General features: G+C 43.2%; 1 long non-coding RNA gene across 1 annotated transcript in view; it reads left to right on the forward strand.

Annotated features, from left to right (window-relative positions):
- The first annotated feature begins 433 nt into the window (after positions 1 to 433).
- The window catches only part of LOC141918097 (uncharacterized), a 28,946-nt gene continuing 5,492 nt past the window's right edge, over positions 434 to 23,887 (forward strand). The window contains exons 1-3 of the long non-coding RNA XR_012621568.1: positions 434 to 460; positions 9,707 to 9,794; positions 22,715 to 22,847. This is a non-coding gene — a long non-coding RNA (uncharacterized LOC141918097). The remainder of the gene's footprint in view (positions 461 to 9,706; positions 9,795 to 22,714; positions 22,848 to 23,887) is intronic.

The following is a 23,887-nucleotide window of genomic DNA, read 5'->3' on the forward strand; positions in this document are numbered from 1 at the left end:
GAAAAGAGAAAGTACTAAGAATGATGCTTCTCTGCCCTAAATTGGAAGAAAAATTATTTTGTCCCATGGGAGTAGTTATTAAAATTCCTCACGGAATTCTAATTTTGAGTGTGTGTCTTCTTCCTGCTCCATAATCTCCAGAGAATGAGCTGCCAGCAATCCCTCAGCTTTCCCACATCCTGAGAAAGTTCGGACAACTTTCTTCACATGGTGTCTTTTTCCTTTCCAAGCAGTTGCGCGGGAAGGAGTGAGACATGCCAGTTTCCCTCGCTGCCTGTGAACAATGCTGTTGATACAATGACCCAGTCCAGAACGGGAGGGGGAGGGATGAACTCTTGCTTTAATCTTGTAGCAAAGCTTTCTAAATGGTTAACTCCTACCCTTTGTTTTTGCTAAAGCTTTCTGGTGTCTACCACAAGTTTCCAACAAGCAGAGCACTACAGAAGGGAGGACAAGAGATGTATGTGTGGGGGCGAGTTGGTTGTTGAGTTATATTCTTGTTTTACAACCTTCACTGCTTGAATCTAGGGAATGTGTCTGAAAATTGCCAGGGAGAAACCGAATGTGCTGCTGTGAGTTTTAGCTCACAAGAAACGATTAGAAGGGGAAGGGGAGTGAGAGCCACAGCGAGTTGTTGCTATAGGTAAGATAGGAACTTGCATGGTGTCCTTAATGGTGCAGGTTCACAGACAGGTTTTCTCTATCATCTTCCCCATCTTGTATTTCCTCTGTTCTTGTGTCTTAACTTTTCTCACTACCCACATGCTCTTCCCCCCCCATTTTCTTTGCCCTTTTGGCTGTTCACTTGCCATTGCCTTTGTAACCTGTCATGTCCAAAGTTTATACATAGTACAGTGGAAACAACTGAATGATGCATATTTTGGCCTCCAGTTTTGCGTATATTTTGGCAGTACTGATGGGATGCCCGTAGATCTTTATGGGCAGATTTCATACTGGTGTGGTTGTGAGTGGAAAGGTTTGCTTTGGTCTGAAGAAGGGTGTAGAGACACAGGTCAAAGGAGAACCTTATGCCATTTATTTTCAGCCATGGACAAACATGCTGTGAGGGTGTGGTTAGTCCAGTATGTGCCATCTATTTTCTTAAGTTATCGTCTCATACTTTAGATAAGGATTTCTTAAAAAAAAAAAAAAAAAGGTGGGTCAAAAGATATTCTTACAATTAAAAGGCCCAGAAATGTGAGTGTCCCATTTTTCCAGAACATGTTACTATAAACATGATGAAAAGCTAATTATAAAGGAAACTAGTGCAGACTATACATCCTGGTATTTAACAGGCAACTTTTATCTGAGTGACTCACTCCCCATCAAAGAAAAAAAACATGGCACTGCTTACTCTTTCCACTGGTAGTATCTTAAAGTGTTTCATTTCCAGATCTGAGAAACTCTGATTAAATGTCATAAACTGTAACTTCTCTTGTTATTTTTTCCAGTGGCTTTTTTCATTATATGTATATGTTTTGTCATTTTCCTTTTTAACTGAGAACAATTGAAAAGCTGTGAAGATAAGAAGGAAACATGTTGTGCTAGTAGTCATTGAGGTTCGTTCTGGGAGATAATTAATTATAGAAAAACAATTAATGTTCAGAAGGATAATGGAAATGTTTTCTGAGATCTAGTACAGTGTCACATTCTGCTTTTATTTATGTAAATGGAGCTACGCTGAAGTCCTGGAGCAGCAGTGATGCAGTGTGTATTCTGTAACTTACGTCATTTTATGTATGTCCTGGGATGCCTCTGAACAGTGAAATCAATGGCAAACCCCACTTTCCAGGGATTATGAATCTGATAAGCATTAGTCCATTTCCTAGCCTCATACAAAGCTTCTGCACAGAGGCAGTCTGAGGTATTCTTAGACTTTTGGAAAGTCTTTTGAAGGGTAAGCTTGATGGCACATTGTTAGGTGGGAGAGATGCAAAAAGGGAGGGTTAGGTATATGGTGACTATGTCATGACAACCCTCAGTTGCCAGTCAAGGCTAAATAGCGTGGTCAGCAGGGACAGGGAAGGGATCTTACCCCTGTACTCAGCACTGGTGAGGCCGCACCTCGATGACTGTGTTCAGTTTTGGGCCCCTCGCTACAAAAAGGACATTGAATTACTCAAGCGTGTCCAGAGAAGGGCAACGAAGCTGGTGAAGGGTCTGGAGCACATGTTGTATGAGGATTGGCTGAGGGAACTGGGGGTGTTTAGTCTGGAGAAGAGGAGGCTGAGGGGAGACCTCATCGCCCTCTACAACTACCTGAAAGGAGGTTGCAGAGAGGGGGGGATGAGCCTTTTTAACCAAGTAACAAGCAACAGAACAAGAGGTAATGGCCTCAAGTTGCACCAGGGAATGTTTAGACTAGACATTAGGAAGTATTTCTTTACAGAACAGGTTGTTAGGCATTGGAATGGGCTGCCCAGGGAGGTGGTGGAGTCCCCATCCCTGGAGGTGTTCAAGAGGCAGGTCAACATAGCGCTGAGGGATATGGTGTAGTTGGGATCTGTCAGTGCTAGGTTAATGGTTGGACTGGATGATCTTCAAGGTCCTTTCCAACCTAGATGATTCTGTGATTCTGTGAAATGGTCATCCACCTTAGTCGGTGGTACCCTCCTGGCACGTTTTTGATGAGAGCTAACACTGAACTAAGCACACTGCTCGCCTTTACTTGTCGGTATAAAATATGGGATGTTTTATGCATTTATATGAAACACTATTGTCATATTATTCAAGGTCACATTGTGAGGTTTGAGTCATGCCCTGACAGCCTATAGGAAGTTCTTTTTTTACAGTAGTTGATTAAAACATCAGTCCTTAGGTTTTATGCTCCTGTTCACCAAAACACTTATTTTATTCAACTGAAATGCTTGTATGCCAACGCACGCAGTATGACAAACAGGATGAACTGGAAGCGCTGGTCTGTTCCCAGAGCTATGACATCATTGGTAGTAGTGAGATGTGGTGGGATGAGTCCCACAGTTGGAGTGCTGGGATGGAGGGCTACAGGCTGTTCAGGAAGGGTAGGCAGGGCAGGTGAGGTGTTTTACAACCCATCACAAAATGGTCGTTACTAAAACTGTTGGTGTAAAGAGAAAAAAGGACAGCAGTTTTACCCAGGACTTCAGGAGAGTAAACTTTAACCTACTCAGGGAACTATTTAGCAGAGTATCATGGGAATCTGTTTTTGAGGGCTTAGGGGTCCATGAGTGCTGGTCAAGTTTCAAGAACCATCTTTTAGAAGCCCAGGAGCAGGCAATTCCACTGTGTCATAAGTCAAGCAAACGGGGCAAACGACCAGCTTGGCTGGACAGGGAACTCCTCATGGAGCTCAAAAAGAAAAAGAAATTGTACAATTGTGTTTAAGGAAGAGGTTTGACTGTACAGTCTTTACAGTTAGGGATTGTGTTTGAAAGCTTCTGGGTGAGGATTAGGAGGATAGAAACCAGCAGATGTTGTATGAATGTCTACTATTGGTAGCCCAGCCAGGATGATAGCACTGATCGGTTATTCTATAGGCAATCAGGAGAAATCTCTGTATTGGTAGCCCTTGTCCTTATGGGAGATTTCAACTTCCCAGACATCAGTTGGGAATACCATACTGCTGTGACAAGCAAGTCTGAGAAATTCCAATAGTCTGTTGAAGGTGATTTCTTGTTACAAGTATTCAGTGAGACATCTAGGGAAGATGCCCTCCTAGACTTGTCATTTGTGAATAGAGAAGGACTCGTGGGAGATGTGATGCTAGGTGGCTGTCTTGGCCACAGTGATCACAAAATGGTCGTTACTAAAACTGTTGGTGTAAAGAGAAAAAAGGACAGCAGTTTTACCCAGGACTTCAGGAGAGTAAACTTTAACCTACTCAGGGAACTATTTAGCAGAGTATCATGGGAATCTGTTTTTGAGGGCTTAGGGGTCCATGAGTGCTGGTCAAGTTTCAAGAACCATCTTTTAGAAGCCCAGGAGCAGGCAATTCCACTGTGTCATAAGTCAAGCAAACGGGGCAAACGACCAGCTTGGCTGGACAGGGAACTCCTCATGGAGCTCAAAAAGAAAAAGAAATTGTACAATCTCTGGAAGGAAGGTCAGGCACTGCAGGAAGATTAGAGACCTGTCGTTTACATACGTAGGGAGAAGACATGTAAGGCCAAAGCTGAACTAGAGTTGAAACTGGCCAGTGTTGGGTCAGACAACAAGAAAGCCTCTTTTAAGTACATTAATAGAAAGAGGAGGTCTAAGGAAAACATTGGACTGCTACTTGTTGAAGATAGTCAACTGTCAAATAGGGATAAAGAGGAAGTGAGAGGTATTCAATGCTTTTTTTGCCTCAGTCTTTAATAATACTGATAGACCTTGGGCTGCCCAGTCCTCTGACTCAGAAGACCATGACTGCAAGAACAGTGACTTTCCATTTGTGGACACTGAAATTATAAGGACCAGTTCCATCAGTTGAATGTTCTTAACTCCTTGGGGCTTGATGGGATTCATCCCAGAGTAGTGAAGGAGCTAACAGATGTTATGACAGGATCCCTCTCAATCATTTACCAAAGGTCTCAGGGGTCTGAGGAGGTCCCTGCTGACTGGAAGATAGCCCGTGTTATTCTAATTTACAAGGGAATGAGGGAAGACCCAGGGAACTCCAGACCTGTTAGTCTAACTTCAGTGCCTGGAAAAATTATGGAGGAGACCATACTGGGTACTGCTGAAAGACATTTAAAGAACAATACAATCATCAGGCACAGTCAACATGGATTCACAAAGTCCCGTTGATCTAATTTGATATCTTTCTATGATAAGGCCACCTGCCTAATGGCTGAAGGGAAGGTAGTGGATGTAGTTTTTCTGGATTTTAGTAAGGCTTTTGATACTGTCCTTCATAGCATCCTTCTGGACAAGCTGTCCAGCTGTGAGATGAACAGACACATGGCATGCTGGGTGAAGATCTGGCTGAACAGCAGGGCTCAAAGGGTTGTGGTGAATGGGGCTACATCTGGCTGGCGACCAGTCACCGGCGATGTTCCTCAGGGCTCAATTCTAGGGCCAGTTCTGTTTATTACATTTATCAGTGATATAGATGCAGGAGTTGAATTAACAAGTTTGCTGATGATACCAAACTGGGAGGTTCTGTTGACTCTCTCGAGGGATGAGAGGCCTTGCAGAGAGATCTAGATAGATTGGAGCATTGGGCAATGATTAATAGGATGAAATTTAATGAGTTCAAATACCATATTCTGCACCTGGGATGGAGCAACACCAAGAGCAAGTATAGATTGGGAGAGAAGTGTCTGGAGAGCAGCCCTGCAAAAAGGGATCTGAGGGTGCTGGTTGACAGCAGGTTCAATAAGAGTCAGCAGTGTGCCCTGGCAGCCAAGAGGGCAAACTGCATCCTGGTGTGCATCAAACACAGTATAACCAGACAGTCAAAAGAGGTGATTATCCCCCTGTACTTAATGTTCGTGCGGCCTCACTTTGAATACAGTTCTGGGAGCCACAATTTGAGAAGGTTGTTCAGGTACTTGGATGTGTCCAGAGGAGGGCAACAAATCTGGTGGAAAGGCTGGAAAGAATGTCCTATGAAGAGCAGCTAAGGACTTTGGGTTTGTCTAGTTTGGAAAAAAGCAGGTTGAGGGGTGACCTCATTGCTCTCTGCAGCTTCCTGAGGAGAGGAAGTGGAGAGGGACGTGCTGATCTCTTCTCCTGGGATCCAGTGGTTGGATGCATGGGAATGGTTCAAAGCTGTGCCACGGGAGGTTTAGACTGGACATTAGGAAGCTTTTCTTTACTGAGAGGGTGAGCAAACACTGGGACAAGCTTCCTAGAAAGGTGGTTGATGCCCCAAGCCTGTCAGTGTTTAGGGGGCATTTGGGCAATGCCCTTAATAATATGTTTTAACTTCTGGTCAGCCCTGAAGTCATCAGGCAGTTGGACTAGATGATCATTGTAGGTCCCTTCCAACTGAACTATTCTGTTCTATTCTGTTCTTTTGTGTCCAAGAAGTTATTCCACATCCATAACCACAAAAGAGGTCAGAATCTAATTTGGGCAGTCGTATTCAATTCTACTTCAGTAAAAATGACAGCCACCATAAATATCAGGCTGATATTACTAAACTGATATTGAGGGAAAGATTGTCAAATTGATGGATTACAGAAAACTCCAGAGAAAGTCTGAGTTTAACTAGGTCCCAAGGAGGAGACAGATCCATGAATCCTGGTGTTTTGACAAGGTTAGCTACAAGGCTGTACCTGTCTCTAAAACTGGTAACTTTTCCTGTTACTGTGCATTGCCATCAAATATTTATTTAGACAAAATGTAAGCTTATTTCTTTTTACGTAACTGGCAAACCAGCAGCCTTCAGTTTCCAGAAATAGTAATTAGTAAAAAAGGAGACTGATCCATGTTTGGAGTACCTTGTATCCTCTGTAGGGTCTGCCTGAGAGCTAGTAAAGCAGAATATTGATTGGAGAGAGATCTGCCAGTGAGAATGTAAATCCCAGTATCTTTGGCTCGCAGCAGGCTAGCAAGGGAATGACAGGGTCCCCAGACTGTCTCCAGATTTGTTACCATTCTTTCCTAATCAGTCACAGCATAGAGAAAGAAGCAGAGGTTATTTCTTCTCTTGCTGAAAGATGTTGTCTTACCCTGTAAGCCAACCTGCAGAGTCATCCATAGCTCCTGTGGGAGATGGAGCATGTGCACTGTACATATCACCAATTAATGTCTTAACTCAGGGGATTAAGGCTTGCAGTGAGAATTTACGCTTTAGCCTTCTTGATAGCCCATTTTGTGTAGAGCTTGTGGTTGCAGGGAATTAAACTACCTTTTCTTGTTCAGTGAGATTTCTGGGGCTTTTGATGTGGAATAAATTTTTCTACTATGAAGTAAACTCATTAATTACTGGCACGCGAAACAGCTGCATATATTCTATTTTGTGGTTTTGTGTTACCTGGGTCTATTGTTCAGCTCATACAAAGATGGGTGGCAGGCACTGGCTGAAGTAATACTGTAGTATTGCTGAATAGGTGTACGTTGTGGTTTAGACTAAGCTTCAGAGGTACTAAGCTGATCCTACACAACTGTATTAATGAATTTGCTCAAGATAAATCATTTTAGAAGACTTTCGCTGTTAACTACAATATCGGATGAATGTCTGCTGGAGATTTAAGCAACGTGGATCTGCTTGCAGCAAACATTGTAGTAGAAGGTCTTCCACCTAGAGGCTGAAGTTCAAACATACCATGAAGGTCAAACAAGTTGAGCGTCAATTCTTGGTTCTGTCTACTGTCCATTTGTTACTTGTGCAAAATTACTTTCATGGAGATTGTTTACTGACTTACTGCTGAAACTGAAAGTTGGGAAATTAATCCAATGCATGGGAGGGAAAAATGCAAAAAAAGTTAACTCATTTCAAGTTAAGGGATTTGTATATAGTCTTGATTTCTGTTTTAAATTAATCTAAACTTGAACACCCACTTAAGTTAGAGGCCCCAAGCAGCACAGAATATTTACAGCCATTACACATCTTTTGGCAAACTGTGGAAATTTTTAAGAATCTTGCATGGAAAAAAATGCATGTGTGCCTACTGAGATGGAGCAAAAGCTCTTCCTGTACTTAAATAGGAAGATGTAAGACAGACTTCTCTTCCTGTACTTAAATATGAAGGTGTAAGACAGACCTATTTCTTCATCCTTGCTTCAACTCAGCTACCTAGAAGAATTTTCTTGCCTGTTAGCTAGAAATATGTTCACCTGAGACATTTATGGTATTAAAGTATTATTTGGTGATGCTCAGATGAAGTTGGTGATATATTCAGTCTTAAAGGGCCACAAAGAATGTCTTTTTTGTATGGGAATACATACTTGGACTGCTCCATGTGAAGCTTGCTACACTGACACAGTTAGGAGAAATCCAATCCTATAGAGGTCACGTCCCTAGTGAAGATGACCAACGAAGCATGTGAGAACTGAGCTGCAACGCTCTTCGTGAAGATAAAAAAGCCTCACTAAAACTAAATAAAACTTAGGTGTCAACACTTTCTGAACTTTACTGCAAGCTTTTATAACCTTTCCTTTGATGAATTGGTAGAATCCAGGATAAATTGATCATTTCTATTTACTTTAACATATTTAGCAAAATCCCTCCTAGTTCTCCGTAGCTCCTAGTTTGCCAACGGGTGTCATTTTAAGGCCAAAAATAGTGGTTTATATGGGTGGCATTTCCTGGCTGGCCAAATCTGAAGTTGAGTGAAATCAGCGAGGAGATCCCCTCTTCCATACCTTATTTAAAGCAGTGGGTGTTTTAAAGGCAAAAACCCCTTGTAAGGTTAAAAGTGTATAAGTAGTTAGATTACCTGGGAAGGGGGGACTTTCTGAACGCTTGATCAAAACGTCCAAGCCTGGGTGCTAAGTAGCAAGTAACTGCATTTACTGTTGGCTGCGACTTATTTAGTTGCCTGTACTTGCTTGGACTGGAATTTGTCTGGCGGTACCACAAAATACACAGTGAGACCCAAAATGTGGTTTTGGAAGCTGAAGGGGAAGTCCACTGCCCTCACGGTGCTGTCACAAAGTAGTTTACAGAGAGTAATGGGAACGACAGTGTTTGTCCTAAATGGATGAACCATGATTTCGGTTACCTTATTGGTGAGACTAATGGGAATGGGCAACAAGGATCCCATGGATGAATCAGTGGTAAATAATGGACAGGAAAAAGGTCTGTGAATTCCTCTTCTGAGTTGAATGTTTGAAGATAATTGCATGAAGAATGGAAAAGACCAAGGCATGGCCAGAGGAAGCACCATCTGCCCTTGAAATTAAAAAGCAGAAAGGAGATCCTAAAAAAAGTATCTGGCCCAGATGACAGGATGAATAATAAGAAAAACAGCATTATACCCTTATGTAAATGGAAGTTATGAAATGATAGAATGAAAAGCTTATGTATGTAATCTTAATTTGGTATCCTTGGGTATATGAATGAGCATGGTCTCCACCTACATTTTCCTTATGGGACTCTCCCTCATTTGGTGACTAAAACAGACAGCACTCACTTATTTCCATTGTTCAAGGTGTGGTTTTCAGTGATTTTTGCTGCTCTGAGTGTTCCGTGTCAGTGCTTCAGAGGCCTGTGGCTTCCTGTCCCCTCCTCCTCCTCCCTACAGAGGAAGAGGAGGGCATGGGTGTGCAGATCCCTGGGGAGCTACAGGGGTGTCTGGGGGCAGTGGACATTGTGCCTTGGCAGGGTCAGAAGCCGAGGGCTCAGGAAATGAGTAATGTGCAATCCAGATTGAAAGGACTTCCTACCTTTGTCTTCTCTTTCTTTAAGGGATGTGAGTTATTATGGAGTAAGACAACAATGCAAACATAAAGATGGCAGAAGATTTATTTGCCTACCATAAAAGCCCTATTTGCCCTATCCTTTCAAGGTTTCATTAATTTCTTAACCAAGGCAACCACTTCTAAAATAGCAGCTGATATGGTAACAGGCGAGCTGATTTCCAGTAGATATGAAAGCAAGCCACAGATGAGTTAAAACAGCATTCTCTAATGAAATAATAAAACACCTATTCAGATAGAGAGAAGATGAAATCTTACAGTCTTGCAGAAATTATTTTTTTATTCTTCGTTAAATCAAAACAACCTATCTATCTGAAAAAAATGGTATTTTTCATCAGAAAATATTTTTTTCTGAACATTTCTGTCAACTTTTTAGGAGAATTCATGAGGACACAAACTCTGCAAAATTTTCCTGTGGAAAAAAGTCGAGGGATCATTTATGATGACTGCATTTAATGTTACAGGTACGTACCACTGACCTGAGCAGCCGTGTAAACATCCCTCTCCTCTGGGGTATCCCAGAGGGCATGATTTTTTGGACAGAGCTGCCAAACACCCTCTGTGCTTCTTTAGACAAAAATGCTGTTTTCATACACCTGAAACTCCTGGAAATTTTTCAAACTTTTTTGTTTCCCCCTCCCCAAAGTAGTTGGACTCAGTTTGGTACATTTTCAGCCCAAATCCCAGTGTTTAATTCCAGGAGGTGGTGTGTGGCTGTGCCCAGCTCAGCCCCTGTCTGCCTTGCTGGGGCCAGTTGCCCTTCTGCACCCCCTCTCCTCTTTCTGGGCTGTTGACAGAGACCGAGGCTGTGGTTTAGACATAGTAAAGCAATTACGAGGTGACACAGACACCTACGTGTCTGTGAAAATTGTAGGGTATCGCTCTGTGTGTGCCACATCCTGAATACGGTCCTTCATCTGTTACACATACAACCTTCCTGCTGGGAACAAAATTATATTTGCAATAAATTCAGGAAAAACAAGGATGAGGTGGTAGGAGAAAAATATTTTTTGGAAAGTATTAAACATTAAAACAAATATTTGGCACCTGAAAAGCTGTGCTGTGCCTGTTTATCATTCCAAAAAAACTTTGCTAGCTGTGGACTGTCTCAGAATAAACTAATGATGTTTATTTCTCCTTATCGTAGTCTTTCTGCTCTGGGGAGGGCCAAAGTGCAGTGACCATTTGTAAGAGGAAAAGCAGAACTTCAAAATTCAGATCTGCTTTCCTTGGAAGACCAGGGGCCCGTTGCTCCCATCACCCATGGTTGTTGGCTCTGACACTGCCTGCTGTGTGTTGTCAGTGTAAGCAGCTTCACTTCTCTCTGTGGGTTTTGTGACCCCTGAGTGAGTTTGGAGGAAATCAAAACTTGCACCAGAGCTGTGTGCCGTATCAAATAACCCAATGAGAGGTCTCCAGTCTTCCTGTGAGCTTTACCTGTTGTTAGGGCCAGGGGCACTGCCTGAGGCAGCCACATAAAACACTACTGCTTTTGCTTTCTAACAGCCAGCAGGCCTCAGCTAGTGGAGCCCAAATCTTGCATGTGTAGATGTGGAACCAGTATTTGTATCTTGGCCAACTGCAAAAATCATGTCTACTTTAATTTTTCTGACTGGCACCCTTTTTTTTCAGGGATGCAGATGTCTCAGTTGCCCTCACCAGTGACTGAAGACCTATAAGAAAGGAAAATACTGATAGGCCACAGTATCCTCTCAGTATACACAATTTACTCCATGGCATCAAATGGTTCCTATAATGGCAGCGTCGCTGTAGTAGTGGTGTTGGAGCAACGATGGGAGTACCAGTAGGAATTTACATTCTGTGTACTTCAAAAGTAGGAGCTGTCTCAAAACACTGCCTATGACAGTACACAATTTTTAAACCAAGTCTATCTGCATTTAAGTAACAGATTAACCTACTAGAGAGTGTATCTAGCACTTCAGAATTTCAAAGTAAAGCAAGAACGATTAAAGCTTAAAAATAATCTAATCCCATGCAACTAATAATCAAAGGTACACGTGCTGGTAATATAGTTCTTATTCTGGAAAAACAGCTAGCAAAAGTATATTTATTTATGGAAAAAGAACCATGAGAATGCTAGGGAGATTAATTTTAGACATCTTGTTAAAATTTTCAAGGTTGAATGAATAGTCTCCCTCCCCCATATTTGGGCAAATTACAGTTCTCTGCGGCCCTGTAATAGGTTATGTTTGTTTTCTCTTCTTTGGAAGATAAGTGATAGTTAAGTGCAATAACTGTATTTTCTGTCTATGGAAAGCTGTACTTTGTGTGCCTTGCTGGGACAGTCCTTTGGTAAGGCATTTTACAAGGATCAGAATAGCAAATACAGGGAAGAAATTTTACACTGCAGTCCTCCTCAGCTCTGCTACTGATCCCAGGTACACACTGTCAACCACGGGCCTGGCTGTTCTTCCCATGCTGGTGCTGATCTGCTGGATGGGCCTTGAGTAAATCCCCTTCCCCCCATATATTCTATAAACCATGAAAGAGGCGTTATGTTAAATGGCTGACCTGGTGTTCTCCTGACTTCGTGGACATCACTCTCTGATGGTTCTTCCAGGAGCCCTGTCTTTGGCTAAGGAAGAAGGGAAGAAGCAGTAGTTTAAGGATTTAGTCTTTGATTTACCTTTACTTTCTACAGTGATGCTTGATGAGTGTTTCTAACGGTTGTCTTTCAATGATTTTAATAGAGCTGCTTTAACAGTAAATCACTCCAGGGAATTTAACATCCCTGCCCCCACATATTGTGAAGGAGTTGTCCTCTTCCATGATGGAAAGAGGTTAACTGTAGCTGCAACAACTTGTGTGGTATGTCTGCTACCCTCAAATACTCTCTGCTTAGACAAACATGAAACTATAAAAATACTCTTTTCTTTTATTATTAGTTTTTTCCCTTCTGGTTCATCTACAAAGAACCTTCAGAAGGTATTTATCCCAGAATATGGTTGGGACAAGCCAACCAAATTGGTTTTCTGTGTGGCAGAAGAGAAATCTGGGATGCAATCTCTCACCAGCACTAGCCTTTGTACTCATTTGTCTGATAGGAAAACTGTAATGTCAGCCCCACCCTACTTTTCCTTGTTTATTAAAAAATCTGTAATCTCGCTACAGATACTACAGGGATCAGACGAAACCTATGGGCTGGCCTGAAGGTTTTTACTCATATAAATCTTAGACTTCCCTTTGCTGCCACCTCTATGTTAGGGGGGGAAGAAGGCAACTCTTCTGCACTGCGGAGGGCTGCATCCCAGCTCTCGCACTGGGACCTTCCTCGTGCTGTCCATCACACTCACTGCTCTGAGCTCCTGAGAACAACCCTGTAGCTTCAGTTGCTTCCACCCCTTTGTGGCTGAAGGGCTGAAACAGGTGCTTTCTGTCATAATTTGTGGTAGCTTTTCTTCCTGCTCAGTTTTTATCCATCGTTGTAGCAGGACGCACACAAATGAATATGGATTGAGGATCTTCAGTCCTGGATCTAGACCCAATGGATAAACTCAGACCCAGCATACAGATCAGGTGAGCAGATCTTACTCTTACACCTGCCTGAACTGATCCAGGTGGATGCAGTTTACTGCAGTTGGAAAGGAGGCTTGCAGATGATGGAAAACAAGCGTATGACAGCAGACCAGAGAAGTCGTGTTCTCCTTGGTGAAGCTCATAGTGAAGTCACTGGGTCCCTTCTTTGTGGATGGGAAGGCTTTCTTCGCAATCAAGGAGTGAATCAGCCTTTTAGTGGTAATTCATCCAATGCCCACTTAACTATAACATGCACAAAGTGTACGACATGATTCATTTTTCTCCCATGAGTCTTAAGGGAGCCTGGTGGTGGATAGCTCAGAGACAGCATTCCACTGTAGTTGTCTGCAGTGGGTGCAATGAATCCCACACCAGAGTCGCGGTCCAGGGAGAAGATGGCATGATCAGTTTTGGGATGCTTGATTATATCCCCTGTGGCAAATAAGGTTCAACTTTATATTTGGATTAGTTAATTCCTGAAGGAAGAAGCTCTGAGGAAAGATGAGCATGTTTTGAAATACTGTATCTGTCAGAGACAAGGCTGGATGGGAGTAGAAAGTGCAGAGAAATTAAATTCAAAAGAAACATGCTATTTCAAGAAAATCAAAAGAAATCAATTATTTTAGCAGTTAATTTGGGACAGCCCAGTAGAAGCAAGTCCTGGAGATGAGGCAGCCAGTTAGCAGTTTGAGGGTGAGGATTGGGACGTGTGGCAATCAGACGGTCATCAAAATGAAAGACGTTCAGCTCCCTGCCTTGGCTTCACGTGGGCAGGCACAGACGGAGCTCAAGACAGGGATGGGACAGGGGGCAACTTTCATCCTTGTGGGGTTTTCCTCTGGGTCAAGAAAGACAAGAGGTGGCAGAGATATTGTTAAGAAGAATCTTGCTCTGTTACTGTTTGGAATATAACTTTTTGGATGATACAGTCTTTCACTGACACCAGAGTAATTAAAAAGCATAGAATTAGAGAAAAGACATGAAACTGAATAAATATTGTAAAAAGGGTTTAGTGTTCTTTGGTTAAGAAAATGTGAGTTATCCTGGCTAAAAATGCAAATAAAAATGATACCCCAGCTGGTAGTGTTGACAACTGCTCAGAGGACACCTGTTTAGCCCTGAAATTTCAACAGTTTTGTGGGATTTTTTGTCTGGACACATAACACTTCAGGAGAAGGAGCAAAAGGGTGAGCAATTAAGGGCATAATTTAAGGTGTAAGGGTTTTGTTTTGTTCTTAATCAATGAAAACCATTTCTGGCTGGTGGCATATCATCCCGTCTTCCAAAGAACTGCTGAAGAGCACCTGCTCTTCCCTAAAATGAACCAGCTTTATTCATGCACCGCCACCATGCCACAGTTCAATGGCATCTCAAAATAGGTGCCATGTCTTCTTTCAGCACTGTAAAACAGCAAAACGAAACCCTCAAAATATCACGCCCCCCAAAAAAGAAGGAAAAAAAAAAATGTGAAAGAGGAAATTACTTTGAGGTTTGAAGGGTGTAGGGTGGTTGTGGCTGTTCTCTGGTGCACTCACTGAATTTGCCCTGCCCAGCTCTGCAGGCTGGGCTGGCAGCTGGGGGCTGGAGGGGGAAATACGGGGTCGTGCTCGCAGGGGAGGAGGACGCAGCTGGTGCTCAATCCCTGCCGTTCCCTGCCATCTAGTGGTCTACCCAAACAGCAGTCTTCTGCCCAGCCCCTCCCGGCGTTCCAAACGTGACAGCAGAGGGCGGGTGCCGTGTGCTCCGGGGGGAGCAGCGGGGGGAGGCGGCTGCCCCTGCACAGCCCAGCGGCCGTCGGGCTCCTGCATCCTCCCGGCCGCGCCCCTCTGCCCGTTCTTCTTCCTTCTCTTCCGAAGAAAGCTAGGTGGCACAGGTTTTGGTCCCTCATTCTGACCTTTCTAGGCTGGAAAGGGTTTCAAAATTTTACCTTTTTTGGTTGTTGAATAACTAAGCCAGGGTTTTGCCAGCACTGAAGTGGAGGATGGTGGTATCATAGGATGGGATTTTTGGTCCTTGGTGTACCAAGCTGGGTGGAGCAGCATCCTCCAGGCTTGAACATCCTGAGGTGGTCAGCCTGGCCACGGGTGTGCTCCCAGCATCGCTACCAGCCATTCCCTCACAGCAACAGCAGAATAAAATACTGGCAAACACTGGGAAATGATTCCCTGGTGTAGGCAATCCCCCCTGTGGCCTTCCTTGATATTCGACAGGTATTCCTTCAGTAGCATCCACTCTTTTTGTGAGACTTTACCCTCACTTAACTATTTGGGAATAACTATTAGATTAGGATGGGGAGCTCAGATGCCTATGCCAATTATAAGAGGAAATGTGACTTGCAAATGCAGGTGAGTGTGCTGGTCTGACAGTTTGGTCACTCCTATCTACCCACTCACAGGAACTATAAAAGCTATGTTTTGTGTACACTTTTGGTACATTGAATAGATTTCAAGTATATTATTTTTTCCCTGGAAGGACTTTGATTTGCGTTCAGCTTTTTACACAGGCAGTGGCCCTATACTTGTGACTTTATATACAGAAAGTAATCCTGGCCAGATCTAACCTTCAGGGTATTGTTTTTGTAAGCAGGTTCAGATTATCAGAGGTTTCAGTAAAAACAGTCCCAGAGGAAGTAGGATGCTTTGACACATTTGTCCAAAATTTCCACATGTGTAGAAAATGAAAGACAATAGTGTGCTTTATAAGTCTGGTACTTTCCACCTTACCCTTCGTGGTAATGAGATAAAGTAAAAACAGGAGATTGCTTTGTCTTTTTTATTTATATTCTTTCCCACCCCCTACCCCAGAGAAGTCAGAGTGATCTAATAGCAGTGGAGTGGGATGGCAGGTGGTTTCCCTGTTTGTGTCAGGGCCAGGGGCTTCGTGGAGCAGCAGGGCAGGGTCTAGCATCCAGGACCTTCCAACCCTGCAGCCAGGAGCAGGGCAGTGAGGGGACACCAGGGGCAGTCCCAGCCCTGGGCATCAAACACCTCCCTGGGGACTGGGATAGAACATCAGCCCTTGAGTGGGGTCTGCTACCTAACTGTTCAAGCCACAGGTGATTGATGGACCCTCCAGGACTTGGAGAGGACGTGCATGATTGTGGCCAGAATGAGGGCTTCTTGGCTATGGTCCCAGCAGCAGGTAGTCTTGATGAGTTAGGTGTTATACTCCCTACCCTTTTTTTGCAGAGAGGTGCTCTTTCTGCTGCTGGTGGTTGTTTTGGAGCAAAGTGACAAGAACCATCCTTCTCTGTGCTACCAAGTGGCTGTGGTGGCTGTAGCAGCTGCAGTGTTCAACCAGGCAGTGCAGCTTCCCCAGCATGCATGGTGCCCTCCTAACTATGCTTCTGCGGTGAGAGTGCTCACCCGGTACATCTAGGAGCGTGTTTGCCAGATAGCTTTTACAGATTTTAGCTAAGTTTTCAAAAGATCTAAGCTAACTTCTCTTTCTGGTCTGTCTTGGGCCCCTCATCCCGTGTAAGTGAGATGTCAAAGCACGTGACTCAATCACCTTTGGTCGGGATGGGGTTTGCAAGGAATTCTTGTGGTCCTCAACCACAGAGCAATGAGCTGAGCTATTTGCGTGCAAACTCACCACCAAAAGAGCTCAGTTATACATTTGGCCTAATCAGTATGCATTTCTCTGGTTTCTAAGGTAAAAGGATATTAAGTCATCTCTGCAGGGGAAGGAAGGAATAAATTATGTTCCTAGCTCCTCTTTCCAGTCTTTGCAGAAGGTGTTAGCAGGTGTGCCCAGGCTCAGGATTGTCACAGCTCCTGGCAAAATAAATGTATATAATTTGAAAATTTCTTTTTAGCTGTATAAAGTTTTCACAATCCATGCTTCCCTTGACATTATGGCCTTGAGATTGGTTTTATAATATTAGGGTGAAAGCTTATTACATAGTACCTGTCTGTTTTCTGGAACACAAATGGTCTTTCCAGATCTATGAATTCATAATCTTTTATCTAGCTTAGGGCACAACTTGATTTTCTCCTCCCCTGTAAAACAGCTAAGGAATTATTTGAGAACTGTATTTGCTGATTCAAGAAACAGGATCTTAGAAGGTAGCATGTCAGATATTTTAGGCATTATGCTTCAAGAAAGATGTCAAACAGTTTGAGAGAGAAGAGGGAACAACAGCAAGATGCTGAGGAAGGGCTGAAAGACTTGGGGTCATTTAATCTACTGTGAGATGTGATATCTTCAAATACATAAATGCAAACCTGTAAAAAGGATGAGAGTAAATGTTCTCTGCATCTACTTCAAATAGAATAAGAAGTAATGGGTTTAAGTCTGTGGAAAGACTTTCAGACTAAATGTTAGGAAGAGCCTCTATTAGTAGTGATTATAAGAAGCTGGAATAGATGGTCTTGGTCATTCAAGGTTTTTAGAAACAAGCTAGAGAAAGGCCTGTTTAGTATGGCTTCAGTATGGTGATCTTGTTATTCTTCCCAGCCTTCTTTTGCCTTTTACTCTGCAATCATAATGTCATTTCATTCATTGTACAGATAGGAAAGGTGGAGTGCTGAAAAGTACCCAGCCCTGAGCAAACTAGTGTGCTTTCAAAGCTGACCCTAGTTAAAGTGTAGGCTGGACAAAGGGGTGACCAGAGTGTCCTATCCAAGTGAGATCTTCTGTGATCTTAAGCATAGCCCTAGGTGTCTTTACTAAGAGCAGATGCATCATATTTAGTCAAAAATACGTGCATGTGACTTTCAGGAAGGCAGATCCATTTCATTTTTGGAACTGATAGCCAGAAATTATCTGATTTCCAAGAAACTAGCACTCACACTTCCTAGATGTAAAATTGGTGCATTTTTTGCAAAACATGTTGAGAAATGTGTTACAAAAGCTACTTCAGGGGTGACTTACATTTTTTCTCTTTTTTAGTAGGGAAAAAAGTTCCCAGGGCCTTCTGTGCTGGTGACAGATGCTGCAGTGCTAATTCTGATACCAGATACCTTCTTGCCACAGGCAGGTGAGGCAAACCTTCAGAAGATGAGAAAATGAAGCCTTGCACATCCCCCCTGACCCAGTTAAAAATCTCTCTCTGAGCATTTGTCAGCTTGCACATCTCAGTAGAAATCTGTACTTCAGTAAGGGCTACACCCCTGGAGGACTGTTGCAAAGAAACATGAGGTTCTCCAGGACCTCAGTGAGAGTTTTTGCTCTTGTTTCACTCACTCATATTCTGAGCTTGCTTTCTGGCACCCACTCCCATAATTTGAGGTCAGCCAGAGTACTTTAACATTTCTAATTTGTCTCTGGTTTGCCTTTCATTTCTCTTTTGTAGGCTTAGAGTTCTGAAGCCCCTTCAAGAAAAGAAACCACACTGGAAGATGAGAGCCTTGCATAGGTGTTGAAAGCTGTCTCTGCTCAACCTTTGTTTCATCATGACAAGTCAGTGTCTAAAATCAAAGCATGCTTATTACTTCCCATCACTTGCTTATAATGCCAGACCACTGTTCTAGTAAAGTCTGTTCCCAGACGTCAGAGAAGAGGAAGCTGATAGATCACAGGGGATTTCAGCCTCTGAGAGAGGTAGTCAACTATCATGTGCATCTGTGAGGCCCCCAGCTGGGGAGCTGGTGGTGATATTCTAATCACAATTTACATAAGGTGAGTTTTTGTGTCTTCCTTTCCTACCATGCCAGAGGTTGCCACTGTAGTTAACCTTTTAAATACGACTTTCTTGAGAAAATGAAGGGTCTACTGAAGCTATCACTTCTTCCAGAAAACCATGACTGTCAATGACTAAGGCATGGACAAAAGGAGCTGCAAGTTATTTAATTAATTTTTTTATTAAACGCAAATGAAATGGCACTTCCCAAAGGTTCTGGGCCTCTGCAGAATTTATGAAAATGCAGAAAAATTAGGCTAAATCCCTGATGTAAAGTTTAGGTAGTAGACTTCAGGGTATTAACAACTTAAAAAAGGAAGAAAGAAATTTAGCAGAAGCCACCCCTCCTTCGCTATCCTTTCCATAATCCAGAAATGCTAGAAAGTAAGGAAGTCTCTTAGTGCACACTCAAAGTTAACAATCCCATCTCTTTTACTGAGGCAGGCATTGTTTTAGAACAGGTTGCAAGAGAGAAAATAAATGTAGCCTCTGAGACTGCAGCCAGAAATCTGTGAATATTGACTTTATGGATTACCTTGAGCTCTGTTTGAAGAACTGTTGTCTGTAAAACCTGAACACCTACATACCAGCTGCTGTGAGGTGGAGTAGCTCCATAGATTTTGATGATGCTGAATCCCTTTGCGTTAGGTGAAAATCTGGCTCTTTGTAACCACAAAGTGAACAGTGCTGAAACCTGAAGAGACGTGGTCTCAGTTCCAGGTCTCAGTCAACAGACGCGTGTGGGTGTATCTGACTATGTGCAGAAATGCTCTGTATGCAGTGGATGTGCCTTTTTCTAGATACTACCCCAACTGAGGGGCAAGTCGTCCACAGAAAATATTATTACCCACAGTTTCAGATAGAAAGACAGACATAGATGGTTATTAATAAATTTAAGAGATCCTTATTAGCCAAGGCAGCTTGATTTTAGGAAGTGTTGAGTCCCAGTGCACGTGTCTTGCTGGGATGGGCTGGAGAGATTGTTAGTTACTGTTGGTTTCTAACTGCAGTATCAGAAAGTCCCTTTCTGTACACCAGTAGTTTGCTTGTCAAATATGTCTTCCCCTGAATGTCTTTCCCCTTTCCAAAGCTACAGTGTGAAAACTGAGTGTGTGTGATTCACCTGTGATGACAGGTTTGTGTCTCTGCAGCAGAGGTGGCTGAGCTGCAGCAAACACCACAGCACAGCTGTTGGGTGGAGTCTCGGTAATGCAGATGTGTGGTAACTAGAAAGTAATGCATATGCACTAGCTCACCTAGAAAATCTCATCTGAAAAGAGAATTTGAGTTTACCTGAGAATAAATGCCACTTGGTTGAAAATTCAGCTGCCATATCACTAGCTTAAAGCCAGCAAAGTTTTACTCTTCAATCATGCAAAATGATCACTCCCATGTTCTCAGTTGTCTGGTTACATCTCATGCTAAGCACATTCTTTACTTCAAACTTCAGCTGACCGAGCATGTCTCCTGACTAAAATCATTCTACAAGATGCATAATTAATTATGCGAGTCCATTAGAACGTGAAGTCCTCTGTCTCACAGGCTGAGATTCATAACAGTTAGAAGGTCAGCCTCTTAACAGTGTTTCCAATGCTTATTATCCGCTGTTGTTAGTTATGTTACAGTAACCATGGCAGTAGTGTTCCATCCATGGGTCCCCAGAGGTGTGTATGGATGTATGAGAAGGCAGAAAGGGGAACAGGAGTTTGAAATCTGAGTTCAGGCTAGATCTGTAATTGCGGTGGTTAGGAATGTAAAGGGCATGGTAAGATCACCTGTGTGAAACTGAGAGAGTAATGCAGTTGATTCATGTGGCTGACATATGCCACTGACCAGTGTGGATGGGACTTTGCATGGTTCTTAGGCATTTGCCTTTTCGTTAGGTGAGCAGGAATTGTGCATGAACAGGCCTGGCCTAGTGTAGGCTTTTCTAACAGAAAATAGTAGTTGCCACATAAAATTCACAGAAAGCAAATTTCTTCACTTTGTCCGTATGGAGGAACTTGGGGTTGTTTTCATCTCCAGCTCTGTAGCTAATTCTGCTGTCCTTTAGGCACTGGTGGAGTTCTTTGGGGATCCTGTTCTGGGCACCCATTCAGGCCTCTCTCTTCTGCTCTCTCTTTCCCCCTGAAATCTGCTCCTCTCTCTTCCCTGGCAACCATCTGTGTGTCTGCTCCTGTCTTGGGTTCCCATTTGCCTGGGCTGATGTTTGTTGAAATGAAATGGGGTAGGGAAGCAAAGCATTGAGGCTGGCAGAATGAGGAACCCTGTGCAAGGAGCAGGACAGGGAACAGCCCAGTCAGGCAAATGGCTGTTTGCCTCTCAGCCTGCCTGTGCACCCTGGGCTGGTGCTGTGGTCTGGTCCCAGCGCTCAGCTCAGGGCTTGCGTCCTCTGTCCCCCAGTGAGGACTTGGGATGTAGGGAAACCCAGGGAATTTTAGCACTTGCCTGGAGGTTGGAAAGATCCAAGCTGGCAGCACAGGGAACAGCTGGGGCACAGGGAGCAAGGCTTTGGTGTGGAGGTTGGCTACTGAGTCCTGAACCATCCTATGTTTCCATCTGTCTGTGCTGCCCCTTTTTCTTCCTGAGTCCACTGCCTGAACCATGCAGGTAATACAGGTACTGCAGGGCCTGCGTGGAGCAGCTCAGGTGAACTGATGAACAAACATTGTCTGTACACCCTATTTCTTTGGGTCTCCTACAGTTTACAGCCCTGGCCACTTTCTTAGGTGGAAAGCATCAGGGAACTTAGCAATGTAAGACAATGCCTTTTTCTTGAAGGTGCAAGCTCCACTTCTCACATACTTTTAGCTGTAACACTCCCTCTGCACTCTCCTCACTGCCTGTGAGCCCTGTGAGCTAAAATGGGGCTCAGGCTATTGTGGGCATGTGGGAGAAAGTCTTGCAAAACAGACAGGTGGAGAAGCAAGGTTCAGCAAGCTGTGGCTTGATGTAGCAATATGAAAAAGTTTGTGGTTTGCCAGAAGCAGTACCCTGTCTGATAGACATTTGGAGCCCGGGAGGGAGGGACTAACCAGTTACATTTTGGGGGGAGAGTAACTGGATGAAGTGAAACTAGGATGGTTGATGTGTTTTACTGTCTAAGAGCCCACTCATCCCATCTAATCTTATAAGAAGCTTATGTGCTGTGTGGGTTGCTCGGGACTAACCCAGTACATGTCCCTCACTTGCAAGAAGAGATTGCAATGAAGAGCAATAATGAGCTTTGTTGGCATTAACAGACCTTCAGTTCCACAGACTTCGCTATTTTCCTTCCATGTGGGTTTGTGGGTGTAACCGAGAGCTGTACGTACAGCTTTGTTTCTGTTCTTTGGGCTTCCTGTGTGACTGTACCTGTACAGCATATCTGGTGCAAAATTAGCAAAGGAAAGACAAGAATTAGAAAATTATGTAATATAAATTGGAGGCCCTCGACCCATGTCTCAGATAGGCTGCACAGGTGCTGTATCTCCCCGAGGCTATTTGTTTCCTTTAGTGCACTGTCAGGATTGTGTGGCTTCACTGCATGGTTTAACCCCATAGTGGCTCCTTCCAGTCCCATGCTGAGCGCACAGGGTGAACCATGAGACTGCTCTGCTCCCACTGGTGTCCTGCCCCTCCAGGATGATGCTCTTCTGTAAAATCTGGATGCCATCCACGGAGCCTTAACACAACTGTCCTTGGGTGTGATGTCTCAAATGTGACATTATATTATTGAGAGGTGTATTAGAAGATTGAGATGAATATGTAGCACCTTAAGTGACGTAGTACAGCCCTTCCATTCACTGATCAGTTTTACAGCCAGTGGATGGTGGAAATAACAATTTTTTTCTTTTCTTTCAAAAGGCTGTGAAAACTGAGCGATGCTGTAGTTTATTTGAATGGATTATCTGCACCTTAAGAAGCAGATGGTTTCAGTCAGCACCTTTTGTTTCCCTGCTTCAGAAGGCACAGTCTTTCAATTTGTTCGCTTAAAAAAATGACCCTACAGCAGGCTGCTGTGCTTCAATTTTCTACGCTAGCATGTTTGATGGTAAGGTGCTGAGGTACTTCCTGTTTATCTACAAAAATCTCATCTTCCAAATCAAACTTGGGTCTCTGGGAACTGCTAAGCCAAGGTTCAGCCTTGCTGTACAAGTGAAACAAGCCACATTAAGATTTCACTACCCTTTGAATCTCCTGATGGTGCAATACTTCTTCCATGTGTGTATGGTCTCATTCTAGGTCCTGTTTGCCAGTTGTCATTCTGGGGCTTCTCTGAACAGACCTTCTGGTGCTTTCAGCTCTCTGGGGTGACAAAAGAAAGCTATATGTGCCCAGATGAATGCACCACAGAGCTGGCTGGAAACTCAAACAGGTAACCCCAACACCCCTCCTTGCTTCCCTGAGGGTCTTTGGACTCTTCCCTGTAAGTACTATGGTATGGGCAGAGTGTTGCAAAGCATCTTTGAGAACCATATTGTTTTACGTGTACTTGTTCTCTGGAAGGATGGCCTTTTTTACTCTTTCCCTTCTGCCTGCAAGGCCTGTATCCAGGTCACAGAAAGCAATTAGAGAAGTTTCACACCTTTTGTTCAAACCCATTTAGGCTCTCTATTTAATGGCTGTACTTGTTTTTCAATTTAAGACCACTGAGGTAGAATCTATCTCAGAGAAATGATTTTTTTCTTATTCTGAAAGCTACTTGTAGTCTGTAAAAATAATTGTACCTTCATCAGCTGAGCAATAAATGCAATTGAAGGTCTATTTCTGGGCCTGTTCATACCTAAGTTTCTCCAAGTTTCCCAGTCCTTCACCTAAAATAAGTCTCTAGCCATGCAAGGATTGGCCCACTAAAACAAAAAAATCAACATAAATTTTTCTAGGAGACAGTTTTCTACTACTTTTTTTTTTTTTTTTTTTTTTTTTTTTTAATGAGGATTGTCAGTTATTTACTGGATAACTTATATTTTTTTTAAAAAAACCCACCAAAATATCAACATGTCTCATGGCCTGAACTAAAAACTTAGTGCAGAAACAATTACCATGATTTTTATCCACACCGACACTGTGACTGATTTCAAACGTGGAGGAGAGGTATAGCACAAGTGTACCATAAACATGATAAACCGTCTGGCTTACCAAAATAGCAGGGTGAATGCGTATGTGCTTAGCAGCTTTGGTGTTAGCTGGAATGATACCAAGATGAAATAGGAAGATAGAAGAGCCTTACTGCCGCTAACTTGAGTGCAAATCATCTGGTCTGTTACGTGCAGCCTGACACCTAGTACATCCTTCCTTTTCAAGAGTGGTGCAAATTTTTAACCAAGTTAAAGACTCTCTGCTGGCTGCCGTAAACCTCTGGTGCAAATATCACTAGGAGTGATTTTTAACAGCATTATTTTGCAAGAGCAGATG

The sequence above is a fragment of the Strix aluco genome, chromosome 2, assembly GCF_031877795.1.
Source record: "Strix aluco isolate bStrAlu1 chromosome 2, bStrAlu1.hap1, whole genome shotgun sequence".
Lineage (NCBI taxonomy): Eukaryota > Metazoa > Chordata > Aves > Strigiformes > Strigidae > Strix > Strix aluco.